Raw genomic sequence first — 14,023 nt, 5'->3', positions numbered from 1 at the left:
TTAACATTTTTTTCAATTTTCTTTATTGTTTGGTGTTTTTTTGGAAGAAGAAAAAGTATATAATCAGGAGATGAGAATCTTCTCAGTTCAGCGAACTGACTCTGTGATGACTGGGCCACAGTCAGTGTGTTACTCCTACTGTTGGTTTCTAGATTAGATTACTTACAGTGTGGAAACAGGACCTTCAGCCCAACAAGTCCACACCGACCCGCAATCCACCCAGACCCCTACCCTTAACACTACGGGCAATTTAACATGGCCAATTCACATGACCTGCACATTTTTGGACTGTGGGAGGAAACCAGAGCACATCCACGCAGACACGAGGAGAATGTGCAAACTCCACACAGTCAGTCGCCTGAGGTGGGAATTGAACCTGGGTCTCTGGTGCTGTGAGGCAGCAGTGCTAACCACTGTGCCATTTTGTTTTTGAGGAGAGGTCTGTTTTTAGTAATTGACTCTGCAGTTTGGAGTGGATTCTAATTCTGATAATGCACTTTGTATACTGGAGTGGACTCTATTCCTGGGAATGGACTCTACAATTTGAAGAAAACTGTTTACCATAATAAACCCTGTAATAGAAGGGGCTCTGTTTGATGATAATTTACTTTGCCTTGTTGCTTGCTGGGTTTATCACCTGCACTGTCTTGTGTGTCCCTGGTCTGGCAGGCCTTAGCATGAGCCAGAAGGGTCATAGATCATCCCGAAAGTTGTCATCCCGAGAGCCGGAGGGTGGTGAGGCCATTCTGAGCGCCGTCTTCTTGGTAAGGGGTAATCAGGATGGGCTGTCCTAGAGGTGGCTGGATGGTGTATCAGAGTTGCCGAGAGCTGGAAGGTGCGTAGCGATGGGCTGAGATCTGGAAAGCTTGTGGGCTGCCCGGTACAATGTCATCCCAGGGAAGGGGCAGGCTGTCCTAGAGGTGGCAGGAGGTGTCAGGGCAGTCTGCAGGCCGGATGGTGTATTGGGGTGGGCAAGAACCAGATGGTACGTAGGGGCAGGCCGAGAGCTGGAAGGCGGGTTGGTCGTCCTCAGCGCTGTCACCCCGGGCAGGTACCAGGGCGGGCTGTCCGAGATGTGGCCAGAAAGTGTGAAGGGCGGTTACGGAAGATGGAAGATGGATGGCTGTTCTGATCACTGTCGTCCTGCGGGGGTTGGGGGGGAGGGGCGGGGGGGCGGGATATGAGCATTGGTTAATCAGGATGGGCTGTCCTAGAGGTAGCCAGAAGGTGTGTCAGGGTGGACCGAGAGCCAGAAGGGGCATTGGACCGGCAGGTGGGAGGGTCGGGTGGGTTGCTGGGGGTCTGTATGCTATGCACTTCTTGTAATTGGACTGTCTTTTATGTACTTGTCATTGTTACTGTTTTGTGGGTGATTGAAACTGGGATTAGTGGTTTGTCCTCATTTCCCTGTAAAATGGTTGAACAGTAGGGCTTGGGACCTGGCTTTGCTGCTCCTCTCCCTTTCAAAAGTGCTGTTCTTTGTATACAGCTGTTAATGTTAACTATTTTGTAAATTGTTACATAAAATATGATCAGATGAGGGTCTCCTCAGTTCAGTTGACTGACTCTGAGCTGGCTAGGCCACAGTCAGTGTTATTATGGGGAAAAGTCCACTTGATCTGAGACATTGCCTGCCTTCCTTTCCTTCTTTGTTTTTGTTTTGTTTCTTTGGGCTATGTTTAGTTGCAAACAAAAACAGTTGATTAGAATCTCCTCAGTTGAGAACTGACTCCGAGTTCGCTGGTCAGAGCCCATGTACTGTGCACAAGTGAATAAAGGGGGACTTACCAATTTTGTTTACCAAGGTGATGAAAGATTATTGGAGATATGTAGGAACATAGAGTTGTGATTCAAATCAAATCAGCCATGATCACATTGAATGGTGAAGCAGGCTAGAAGGGCAGAGTGGTCTACTCTTGTTCCTTGTTCAGATATTCACAAGATGGTTGATGGGGAATGGGAGGTTGTTTACTTTGACGGGAGAGCTTAGGGCTGAGGATCAATGTCTCAAGATAAGTGGTTGGCCTTTTAGGATTGAAGATGAGAAATTCCTTCACTCAGAAGTTTGTGAACGCCACTCCAGAAGGCTGTGGATAATCAGTCATTGAATAGATTCAAGAAGAAAGGTGATAAAATTTTGATGTGATAGTAGGTAGGATAGACTGAGAAAGTGGAATTGATGGAGAAAATTAGCCACAATATTGTTGAATGAATGGTAAAGCAGGGCCAAAAAGAATCAGATGAGAACCTCCTCAGTTTAGGGGACTGATTCAGAGCTGGTACTGTACTTAAATAAATAAAGGGTGGCCTAGTTATGGGAAATTGGCTACGATGCAGTCTTCAGTATGATATCTGTGAGACAATGATGGGCAATATTGCCAGCAAAGATATTTCATTACTCCACTCTTCCATAAGTGGTGAATAGATTAACTGTAATATCGGTCATGAGAGTGGTGCCAAGTTGGAAGGTTGGAACTGGGTAAAGGTGGGGGGAGGGGAAATGAAGAAACTGGTGAAGTCCACATTGATGTCATATGGTTGGGGGGTTCCAAGACAGAAGATGGGGTGTTCTTCCTCATGGCATCGGGTGGTTAGGGTGTGGGGATGGAGGAGGCTCAGGACCTGCATGTACTTGGCGGAATGGGAGGGGGGGGGGTTTGAAGTCTTTGGCTGGGGGCAGTGGAGTTGGTTGGTGCAGAGGTACCGGAGATGTGCTGTGAAGCGCTTTGCAAGTAGGGATCCTGTCTCCCCAGTGGAGGGAAGACTACATCGGGAGCAACAGATATACGAAAGGACATGTGTGGAAATGCAGATAAAACTCTGACAGATGTAGAAGGCTCCTTTGGGGCCTTGGATGGAGGTGAGGAGGAAGTGTGGTACACAGGTTTTGCAATTCCTGCACTGGCGGGGGAAGGTGCCAGGCGGTGGGTTGTTGGGGGGCACAGACCTGACAAGAGTTGCAGAGGGAATTGTGTTTATGGAGAGGGGATGGGGTGGGGGATGCAAATAGATCTCTGATGGAGTCTGTTTGTAGGTGGCAGAAATGATGGAGGATGATGCAATCTATATAGAGGTCAGTGGAGTGGAAGGTGAGGACCAAGAGTAGTTGGAGTGGTGAGGTTTGGGGGTGGAGGTATGGGAAGTGGATGCAATGCTCTGGAGGGCATCATTGACCATGTCAGAGGGGAAATTGCAGTCTTTGAAGAAGGAGGCCATCTGGTGTGTTCTGTGGTGTTAATGGTCCTTGTGGGAGCAGATGTGGCAGGGGATGAGGAATTGGGAATAAGGGATAGTGTTTTTAAAGGAAGCAGGATGTAAGGAGGTGTAGTCCAGGAGGTGTTAATGGAAATGGAGAGGTGCAGGAAGGGGAAGGAGGTGTCTGAGATGGTTCAGGTCAACTTAAGGTCAGGGTGGAATGTGTTAATGAAGTTGATGAATCATCACATCATCCTCCACCATTTCTGACACCTATAAATTGACCCCACTCATCTCCCCAACTGCTTTCCATAAAGACTCTTCCCTCCGCCACTCTTGTCAGATCTGCGCCGCTCACCAACCCACCCTCTCCTCTCAGCACCTTCCCCTGCCATTTCAGGAATTGCAAAGCCTGTGCCCACACCTCTACTCCCTCCACCCCTGTCCAAGGCCCCAAAGGAGCCTTCTGCCTCTGTGTTTTACCTGTACTTCCACACATGTCATTTACTGAATCTGTTGCTCCCGATGTGGTCTCCTCTATTCTAGGGAGACAGGATGCCTACTTCAGAGAACATCTCCGGGACACCCGCACCAACCAACCCCACTGCCCCGTGGCCGAACAGTTCAACTCCCTCTTCCTCTCCACCAAGGACATGCAGGCCCTGGGTCTCCTCTGTCACCACATCCTAACCACCTGATGCCTGGAGGAAGAACACCTCATCGTTCGTCTTGGGACTCTCCAACCAAATGGCATCAATGTGGACTTCACCGGTTTCCTCATTTCCCCTCCCCTCCACCCCACCTTCTCCCAGTTGCAACATTCCAACTCAGCACCACCCTCATGACCTGTCCTACCTGTCCATCTTCCTTCCCAACCATCCGCTCCACCCTCCTCTCAAACCTATCATCATTACCCCATCTCCATCTACCTAGTGCACTCTCAGCTACCTCCCACCCCCAGCCCACCCCCCTTCCTATTTATCACTCCACCCCCATCGGCTCACAAGCCTCATTCCTCCTGAATGGCTCTTGTCTGAACCATTGATTCTCCTGCTTCTTGGATGCTGCTTGACCAGCTGTGCTTTTCCAGCACCATGCTTTTCTCTGATCTCCAGCATCTGCACTCCTCACTTTCTCTTAACTGTAGTATACATGGCTAGAATGAACAAATTAGCTCTGTAAAAGTATGGCCACATTATAGCTTGTGTTTGCCATTATTTTCCGCATTTAACTGCCAATCCTCTGTACACTAGTTTGCGTTATACACTTGCTAGGTCATTCTTGGATATCACCATGACATATTGAAATATATTTAATAAATTCATCAGCCACTGACAGCAGCTAATTCCTAATCAGTTTGAAAAGTATTTGTTTACATAAAATACATCTTAAACAGAAAAACCGGAGGTATATTTTCACTTTCAGTGTGGGCGATAAAATATAGGGTAATAGATTGGCTGGTTGTGAAAAATTCTGCCAAGCAGAGGTAAATAAGGTGGAATAAAATTGCTGATTGGACCTCCCTATTTTATAACTGTGTGGATTGAGATGGAGATTAAAGTAATAATTTAGCAATCCCACTCTCAGCAAGGAGTCTTGCCTTATGAGAATGTATATCATAAGCACTGGGTGTAATCTTCTGACTATTTAATGATCAGAAAATTGTGCATAACAGGTGCCAAAATTTTCAAGATGTGCTTTTAGTGAGATTTCCTGCAGAGAGCACAGAATAACCCACTACATAACTTTACATATCTCATCTCGTTCCAACTCAGAACAATACATGCAAATTAGGTTTTCTAAACTTTGATGTTATTTCAATCACACAAAAATGTGCAACCAATTCCCATTATTGAAAAATTTCCATCCTCCGAACAGCACATCACACTTTTCAGAAATGAAAATGTTCTGCATGAATTTAATTACTCATGAGTACAGTGTCTATTATCATATATGAAAATACAGCAGCCACCTTGCTTAAGATCTGAGAATAGGAACAAGGATGTCCTTCTACAATTTTACATGGCATTGGTGAGGGCACACCTGCAACATTGTGTGCAGTTTTAGTCTCTATCTGTGTAAGGGTGTTTTTGTTTAGAGGGAGTGTAATAAAGATTTACCAAATTGATTTTTGGGGTGTCAGGATTGATATGAGTAGAGATTGAGTTGTTTAGCATTGTCTTTACTGGTATTTGGAAGAATGAGGGAGGGATCTCAGAAACCTATCAAATTCTGCCAGGACCAGATGGCATCAATGAAGGAAGGATATTGTCAATGATGGGGATGTCCAGAACTAGGGCTCCCTACATTTGTAACAAATACCTGTGATAATAAATTGATTCAGATTGTTTAAAGATAAGGGGTAAACATTTCAGGACTGAAATGGGGAGCAATTTTCCTCATCAAGAGAGGGGTGAGCCTCTGGAATTCATTACCACTGACCAGTAAGTGGCTGAGGCCAAAGCATTACGTATTTTCAAGAAGAGGGCAGACACAGTTCTTAGGGCTAAAGGAATCAAAATGTATTGGAAAAAAATGAGAACAGGATACTGAGTTGGATGATCAAACATGATTATATTGAATGGTGGAACAGGCATGATGGGTCAAATAGCTATATCCCGTTCTAACTTTCTATGTTCCTACGTTTCTATGGCAATCCACTAACAGCAATGAGATAAAAATATTTTCTGGTTGCACTGGTTGATTAAAAAAAATGTTTGCCATATTAGTAGGAGGATTCCCAAGCATCAAAGAATTCTCTAATAGGCAGAGAGGCCTCTGTTTAACGTTTCCTCTGACAATGCAGCACCTTCTTAGTACTGCACTGAAGTGTCAGCCTGGATTAAGTGATCAAATCTTGCACTTTAGCAAGCAAGCTTCTGAAGCAAAGTCAAGAGAGCTATGTATTAAAATAATCAGACATCAGTACTGAATGTTCATAACAACAGGGGCCAAGGCATCAGTGGTTAGTGTTGCTGCCTTACAGCACCAGGGATCCAGGTTTGATTACACCCTTGGGTGACTGTGCTGAATTTGCATGTTCTCCCTGTATCTGTATAAGTTTCTGCTGGGTGTTCTGATTTCCTCCCACAGTCCAAACATAAGCAGGTTAGGTAGATTTGCCATGCTACATTGCCCCATACTGTTCAGGGATGTGCAGGCTCGGCAGATAATCAATGGGTTTTAGGAATAAGGTATGGGAGATCAGTCAGTGTGGACTCAATGGGCCAAATGGCCTGCTTCCTCACTGGAGGTATTCTAATATTGTAATCCAGTGCAGTTATTGTGAAGGTGTTTCATTTTAATGTGTACCTGATGTTATTGAATATTTAATCAAATAAACTGTTTATCTTTTGATCATACTTCTTTTTTGCGAAATATGCAACACTGACAGTATGCTTCCAGAATATCACTTTGGAGATCTTTCTGTATGAAATGTTACAAAAAAGGATTTTCTTTCCTGGAACTAATGAGAATCTCTCTCTGAAATGTAGCAGGAGAGAAGACTCAGAGATAGCAGAAAGAGTGAATTGTCATGGTGGCAGATTGTGGGAATCCTTGAAGAAGACATTTGCAGTTCTGGGAAAGATTGTCAAGGTAAATGTGCTTAAGCTTAACTTAATTTGACAATGCTGCCTCAGTTATCTTTTCAACATTTCTCTGTTAGTTTGGTGAAGCATCAAGAAGCAAAATGCTGAGCAATCTGGATACTGTCATGCCAATACTCAGCTATATTGGTGCCATCCCACTGTGTTGTTTCCCCAATTGTTCTATATCATTGTTCCATTACAGAAGGAGGTTGTGTGAGATGTAATGATTACAAAATCATTGTAATGATTTTAAATGCCTCGCTTCCTTTGAATCTGGTCCTTTGTCCTCTACAACAAGAAAATAGAGTGAGGTGACCACCGCCAAACTCAGATACTTACTTCTGTAGTATTCAGTTAGAATTATTTTGGCTACAATGAAAGTCATTTGGTGAAATGCATTATTTACTAATAGAGAAATCCAAAAAAAGATCAAAATGTAAATAATACATACCAGATCTGAAATTATTTTTAATAACTTTTGTATGATATATGAAGAGCAATCTTGACCCTGGATAGCAATGCGTGTGCTTAATTTGTTGCTTTCAGGATCGTATGAATTCTTCACTACTTTGAGCTAGGAATGGAGAGTAAAAGGAGTGTGTTTAGGTGCAGACGTTCCTGTTTATACCCCTTGAGGCAGAGGTAAGCAACACAAATTTGATGCTGCCCTCTGATTTAATTGATCTAAGTAGGTGCCAAGTTACTGGCTGTCCAAGTGTTCAGCAAAAGGATGAACACGATTTGCTAACTATATACAATATTCTGTCCTTCTTAAAGGGAAACTGCCTGAATGAAAGAGACTGCTTCTGAATATTATTGTTGCTATTCCTAACAAGACAAATGGAACACCAGGATGGAGAATGAGAGATCCAAGGTCATGGATACAGGGTTGCTTTAGTCTTATGAGGAGACAGGAGGAGCGATGCCTCATTGCTTGTGGGATTGGGGGAAGACAGGGAAGCAGCCAGAAGACCTTCAAGCTCAGAAAAGAAAAGAAGCATATAACCAAGGATCTGTATCTCAGCCACCTGACCCTGAGATCTGTCAGCAGTGCCACAAGAAGTCTCATAACCTCATGCTTGTGGCCTAAGTCAGTGAATGCATCTTCCAATGATATCTCCACATACACCACACTGCCAACCTCTCACTCTGCACTCCCATGCTATTCAGCTATGGCAGGCAAACCAATTAAACCCATGCTACATGCTCATTGATATAGTCTGTCTGTAATGCCATGCCGCCAATAAGAGAAGAAAGCAATACAGAATTGTTAAAGATCAGGTTGCCTGTATCTTTTGAGGCTTATGGAGCTTTGACTCTTGGCATTAAAGATTGATTTGTGATACCATGCATGGCACAGCTGACAGGACTGAGGATGGCAGTATGCCCTTCTGACATGTTCCTTCTCAATTCCTGCACATCTGCATTCCTCGATCTGCCATATTAAGCAATTCAATCTTGTTCTGAGTTTCTGTTTCTAAACTCACAGTACCTGCTGCTTACCCAACACAGTGGTCTATTGAGAAAGTGACAGAACAACAGCAGCTCATGGATATAGAGACTCTGTCACTTGATCTCACATGAGATCAGATAGTGGCACTGCCTGTTTCTGAGAGGCTACTTCAGAGTTGATTCTGCATGTGTTGAGTCATTGACAATGAGTGGGCTGCAGCCACAACTGGGAAAAAAAGATGGTTCACATGCTAGTTCACCAGAAGGCAATGTTGTGAATCAGTTTGGTTACAAAGACCTCAGATTTGTACCTTTTGTAAGACAGTACACGGAGAAATGCTGATGACACTGTCCACCCAAATGCCGGTTGCATTAGTCCATCCAGTCAGTGTCAAGAAGTGCACAGAATGCTGACTCCAATTTGACAGAAGCCATGATACACAATTTCAGCTCTGTATAGCCTCAGCTCCATCTCCCTGTCATGTTGCAGACTCAGAGTCACTTGGACTACTCCATCACTCGTCCCCCTATCCCAGCTCACCTCAGCCCCAGTCCCCAAATGCCTACTGCAAACACTGTGGTGATGTTTGCTCTCCCTCTGAGGATGGAGTCACACTCCCTGCCAAATTCAGGGAATCACAGAGTCACATCCAAAATCACTGCAGAGTACATTAATACACTTTGCACAATCAGACGTTGTACTCAATGACCTATTTTGTAAGTTGGGTGCCTGATCTTTTCAGCAACATTAGTGCTGTACCCTCCTTCAATGAATGCGTGAATTTGAATGAATGGCAAGTAAATGCATACATGGGACCTGCACAATACAAATTTGAAAGTTAAGTGCCATATTGATACACCTGAACAATGTAATGGAAACACCAGACCAGACAGGTTTGGTGGGAACAAGGGATACTTGTGTGATGTTCTCAACAGGGGGTACTATGAACTGAAACAGCTGTAAGGGGCAGCACAGCCCACTAGGAGAATGTTCAGCTTCTATATTTCCCTCTCCAGCTGCACTATGGATCTGAATTTCAACCACAAAATTCATAATTACCCAATGCTCATTATCACAGACTGCACTGGGGAAGATCAGCTTCAAAATCAGCTATGTATTTCTAACCAATCAAATGCTGTTTGTTAATTAAGGAGTTAAATTCGTCTGTTCATTAAGTTTACCATCTGATTGCAGTGAACATTAACATCTTGCACTTTTAGAAGCAAATCGAAAGTTTTACAACCCCAGGCATAGGGATGGCAGTACAGTGCAGATGAATGAATTCTCTGCTGAAAGTCAGTATCTCAGGCACAACAGATATTATGTTATTGACATTTGTCCTTTGCTAGGACAAGAATTGCATTCACCATCCAGCATCTAGTCACAATGTCATATAGTCACAAATTATCAGTCATAACAAACATCACCACAGGATTTAACTTCAATACCACAGGGGGCTTTAAGCCATCTTTGTGAGTCATTTGTGCTATTAATCTATTTGCTCCGAACCATCACACAAACTAAGGAGAAAAGGCTTATTTCAACCAGAAAGTAGCTGCATAGACTTAGCATTTTCTCAGTTGCAATTTTTCTTTGTAATTATAACTTTGCTAGAATACACAGCATAAATGATTGTATGCATTTAGCCATTAATGTATTGGTGTATAATTCCATGTTCTACATTGACAGGAAGACATTATTCTAAAAGCATGCAAATGGAATGCAACCGTTGCATAAAAACCTTTATGCAAATGCATGGTTTACAAAGAAGATTCATGACTCAAAATGTGTAAGTGATTATGTGTGCCCTAAATCTTTGAAAGGAAATAATCTTGACTTCTGGAGACAATGATTGTCAGTTGTCAACCTAGAATAACCTTCTCCAGTACCCTCATTTCCAATATGCCAAGCACATCACAAATCATTCACATTTAAACTTGCACTGCCAGTATTAACCCAGACACTAAACACAACAAAGGCACACAGCGCTGTCAATCCTGCAAAGTCCTGCTCACTAACATCAGGGGATTTGTGCCAAAACTAGGAACTCTGTCTCATTGACTCTTCTAAATACTGTTAGACATTATCATGGCAGCATCCTTTTATTCCATACAGTCAATTTCCGAGAAATTGTCCTAGGCCTCCTCTACCTTCAAATCTGGTTATGCCCTGTCTCATTGATGGAGCTATGAGGGGTGGTGACACAGGAGCATACAGTGGTCCTGGAAGTTCTCAACATTGACCTCCAATTCCATGAGGTCTCATTACATTAGGGCAAAAAATGACAAAGAAATCTCCAGCTGATTACCACACATGGTCATCCTTTAGGTGATAAATTGGGATTCTTCTCAATTGAAAGTCACTTGGAAGAAAAACTGAGGGAGGTGGCAACAAAGATAATACTTTGAATAGGGTAGTGGAAGGGGTCATTAATGATTAGCACCAAGAGTGGTTTGATAGCACCACCACTGACTGAGCTAGCCAAGTACTGAAGACTGTACCTGTCTGACTTGGTCTGTGACAAGTGGTGAGAGAACAGCATGTGGGAAAACCAACAAGACCACATTCTTTCCAATCCAGGGGCTTCTATCTGTGACAATATTGGTAGGAATGACTACTGGACAGTCCTTGTGGAATTGAAGTTCTACCTTCAGACTAAGGATAGTGTGACCATATCACTATGATAAAGGGCATAGATTTAGAGCAGACTCCAGACAGAGTAAATAGAGGGAAAATCTTCCCATTGATTAGAATCCCTACAGTGTGGAAACAGGTCATTTGGCCCAACAAGTCCACACCTGCCCGCAGAGAGTAACCCACCTAGATCCATTCCCCTAACCTATATTTACCCTTGACTAATGTACCTAACACTAAGGGTGATTTAGAAAATCAGGCTAATTCATCTGATCTGCACATTTTTGGACAGTGGCAGGAAACCAGACCACCCAAAGGAAACCCTATAGACGTGGGGAGAATGTGCAAACTCCACACAGACACTCACCCAAGCCTGGAATTCAATCCAGGTCCCTGGTTCTGTGAGGCAGCTGTGCTAACCACTGAGCCACCATGTCGCCCTACTGGAAGTGTCAAGAACCAAATGTCACTGGCAAAAGGTAAATGGTAAAAGGACTAACAATAACATGAAGAAAACATTTTTCTGCAGCAAGTGCTTGGAATCAGGTATGTGTTCTTCCATTCCATGTAATTGGCAGATTCAATTGTGGCTTTTAAAAGGTAATTGGATCACTTGAGGAGCAAAAGAAAATGTAGGGGAATGGGGAGAGGAAGCAGGAGAGGGATCAACAGAACTTCTTGTGCAGAGAGCCAGAATTCCATGATTCTAAATCAGAAACATACAAAAAAATAGCAAAAGATAACAGATTGTAAAAGCAACAAAAGCTGAATAAGAAAAGAAACGTGTAAGGAATATCCTAATCAATGTTTATTCTTATTTTAATATTAGGAAAAGGAATGTGGTCAGGAACAATATGTAAGTCTTGAAAACTTCAGCCTCTCACTCACCTTTCGCCACCCAGGCCTCCAGATTCTTCCCGTCTCCCACATGCCACCTGCATATCTACATAAACAGTATCTAATATGTATGATCCTCTGGAGCCATGCAATGGCAATGAGAATTATTTTAAATTCAGTTGTAAAAAAGACAAGTGACATTGTGATAAAACTCATTTAATGGTTTGTCATTGACGCAGTGTAAAAACCTGCTTTGAAAAGAATGTTAATGCTGTAAGTGACCATCAAATTGTATAAACATATAATTTGAAACCACTCAAAGGTTGCATTGATTCAGAATATTTTGGAATGTTGAATAATGCTACATGACACACATAATCTGGATTGTTTCATCTCTGCATATATGTAAGGCTTAAAGCAGAATAATGAGTACTCCATGAGCTTTTGGAACTCAGCCAAACATTCATTATAACCACAGTTATCAATCCACCTGGAAGAACCTAAAATTAAAAGAACAAGTGTCCTCTGTATGCAAAAATGATATTTTCTGTCAATAATTGGAGGGGAACAGGCATTCAGAATTTTTTTTTCAAAAATGTTTTTGTTTCATAGTCAAAGCAATCTGTATGTTTAAATGTCAATTCCAAACATCACAAAGTGAATGTACCAATACATTTATCCAGATCTTTAAGTGCACTCAAGCACTTTCTACAATGGGAAAATATCCTTTAATGTGTTTCAGGATTTAGTGTTCGCCAATGTAACAGTTAACTTACCTTGGAAGCCAGAGTCATGAACTCTCGAAGAAGTTTATTTTATTAAAACTTGTTAAAATTCCTACTCGTGCGTCAAAATACAGCAAATAATGGTGACCCCAATACCCAGAGGTTGTCTTACTCCATCTTCAGGCGACCTCTTTATGTGTTAAGTTCAGCAAGGCAGAAGAAAATTGTTTTCTCAGGAGTGTTCGCAATCCGTTTGCAGCTTAACCAGCCCAGGGTGGCTGAACACCATGAAAATTTGCAACTGATCAGAAAAACCACTGTGGATTTGTAACAAGTCAGTCATATCTGCCAAATTTGATTGAATGTTTCCAAGAGTGACAAAAGTAGTAGATGGGTAAAATTTCTGGATGATATTTATAAGGACTTGTAGTATTCAACAGCTGGCTAGATATAGTACTTGGGGTGAATGAGATCAAAGGTTATGGAGAGAAAGCAGGATTAGGCTATTGAGTTGGATGATCAGCCATGATCATAATGAATGGCAAAGCAGGCTCAAAGTAATAGATTGGTGGAAACAGTGCCAATTAAGCGGATTGCTTTGTCCTGAAGAGTATCAAGTTTCTTGTGTGTTTTTGGAGGTGAATTCATCCAGGGAAGTGTGGAGATTTCCATTATAATCCTGACAAATGCTTTGTCAATGTTAAATAGGGAGGCAGAAGATGAGTTCCTCACTGCAGGATTCTTAGTTATTGGCCTGTGCTTCTAGCTGCAGTATTAACATGGCTTGTCCAGTTCAATATCTGGGCAATGGTAATCCCTGGATGCTGATAGTGGGAGATACAAGGATAGCAATGCCATTGAATGCTAAGAGATGATGTTTAGATGATCTATTTTTGGACATGTTTATTGTTGGCATTTGTCTGGCATAAATGTTACTTGACACCTATCAGCTCGAACCTGGATGTTGCCGTGATCTAGCTGCATTTGAACATGTATTGCATCACATCTTATGAGTCACAAATATTGAACATTGTGCATTCAACATTCTCATTTCTGACCTTCTGGAGGAGAAAAGTTCATTGATGAAGCTGTTAAAGATGGGTGGGCCTGAGGAATGCCTGTGAAGGTGTCCTGGAACGCTGTATATTTGAAGCAAAACTTCCTTAATTTTATCCTCCATTCTCCTTGAAATAAAGATAAATTAACCAAACTTTTCCTAATTTCTTGTTAGTCTTCTGGGCTGTCTATATAAATAATGCTCACTGGATTTGAAGAGAAATTTTCATGAGAAATGGACAAAAAGTAATTTAATGTAAATATTGAAAATAGTTTCAAAAACGATTATTAGTTGAAACATAACTGCTTTATATGGAAAACAGCCAATTGTATGGAAACTGACACTTGCAAAGTTTAACAGGAACCCTTTTGACACAAATTCAGCCATTTTGGAGAAAACATATTGAAAGCTCCTGTGGGCAAATCAGAATAGAAATGGGAATTTTAAAACAATAGTTCTTCAATAGAGTTGCTGAATTATTGAACAGGTTTTATTTATGGAAAATTGCAGGTAAGCACGTGCACAAACAGCT

The 14,023-nt window shown here is 42.3% G+C and overlaps 1 long non-coding RNA gene across 1 annotated transcript in view; it reads left to right on the top strand.

Annotated features, from left to right (window-relative positions):
• LOC132816063 (uncharacterized) overlaps nt 1-11,888 on the top strand; it is a 62,890-nt gene extending 51,002 nt beyond the window's left edge. Inside the window, exons 2-4 of the long non-coding RNA XR_009644743.1 lie at nt 6,690-6,792; nt 7,332-7,427; nt 11,702-11,888. This is a non-coding gene — a long non-coding RNA (uncharacterized LOC132816063). The remainder of the gene's footprint in view (nt 1-6,689; nt 6,793-7,331; nt 7,428-11,701) is intronic.
• Nucleotides 11,889-14,023: the final 2,135 nt, after the last annotated feature.

Source organism: Hemiscyllium ocellatum, chromosome 5 (genome assembly GCF_020745735.1).
Source record: "Hemiscyllium ocellatum isolate sHemOce1 chromosome 5, sHemOce1.pat.X.cur, whole genome shotgun sequence".
Taxonomy (NCBI): domain Eukaryota; kingdom Metazoa; phylum Chordata; class Chondrichthyes; order Orectolobiformes; family Hemiscylliidae; genus Hemiscyllium; species Hemiscyllium ocellatum.
This window is presented reverse-complemented; position numbering and strand designations above follow the sequence as displayed.